This window comes from Galeopterus variegatus, unplaced genomic scaffold (genome assembly GCF_000696425.1).
Source record: "Galeopterus variegatus unplaced genomic scaffold, G_variegatus-3.0.2 Scaffold11676, whole genome shotgun sequence".
NCBI classification, from domain to species: domain Eukaryota; kingdom Metazoa; phylum Chordata; class Mammalia; order Dermoptera; family Cynocephalidae; genus Galeopterus; species Galeopterus variegatus.
The window spans coordinates 23,077-23,977 of record NW_007737787.1 but is presented as its reverse complement, the minus strand read 5'-3'; positions in this window follow the sequence as shown (position 1 = coordinate 23,977).

Here is a 901-nt window from a genome sequence, read left to right as displayed (position 1 = left end):
GAAAACAAATGTATGTAATTAATAGTAAAATATAACATGTATTAATTTTTACAATGCAAACCACTATCTTTTATGAACCAATCTTATAGAAATTCTCACTTGTGTGATATGGAGAGAGGCACAAAAATTTTCTGAGCTGTTTTGTGATAAAAAGTTGAAAAATAAATTGAAGTTCATCCCCAGGTCACATTATGCATTATTTCAAACATCTATTTCTACATACATCTACTTCAAACACAGAAAGACTTAAAGCACAATATTGTGGTAAACGAGAACTTCTTAGAAAACAGTGTGTGTAGTGTGATAGCATTTAGGTAAATTTTCAAGAAAACTGTTAATANTAATGGTAGTAATAATAATAATAATAGATACCATTAATGGAGCATTTACTAAGTGTCTGTTGATTGTTCTCTACCCTTGCTGTGTGCTAGTATCACCAAAGGACTTACATGTATGATTCTGACTTAATTGGTTCCAGGCTGTGGCCAGAATATCAGTAGATTTTATAACATTGACAGGTAGTTATAATGATCCAATGAGAACCATTGCCTAAGACCTTTGAATTTATTACTTAATTTAATTTCTTATAGCAACCTTACAAGATGGGTTGAATTAGTATACCCATTTTAAAGATGAGCATATGAGACCAAGGTCAAGGGTTCAGATCATAAATGAACGTCATCTTCAGGATCACTTATGTCATATGATTTTGTGCACTTAAGAAAAATATTTTCATCACAATGTGAAGTCCACCAAGGACAAATATTTATATACTTGAGTATTGCATGAAAAGACTTTTCTTTTTATTTTTTTGATTATAAATATTTAGGGGTGAAGCATTGACTATCAGTACTTGTGTACAGTATGTGATGATCAAATCAATATGAATTGCATGTTCATC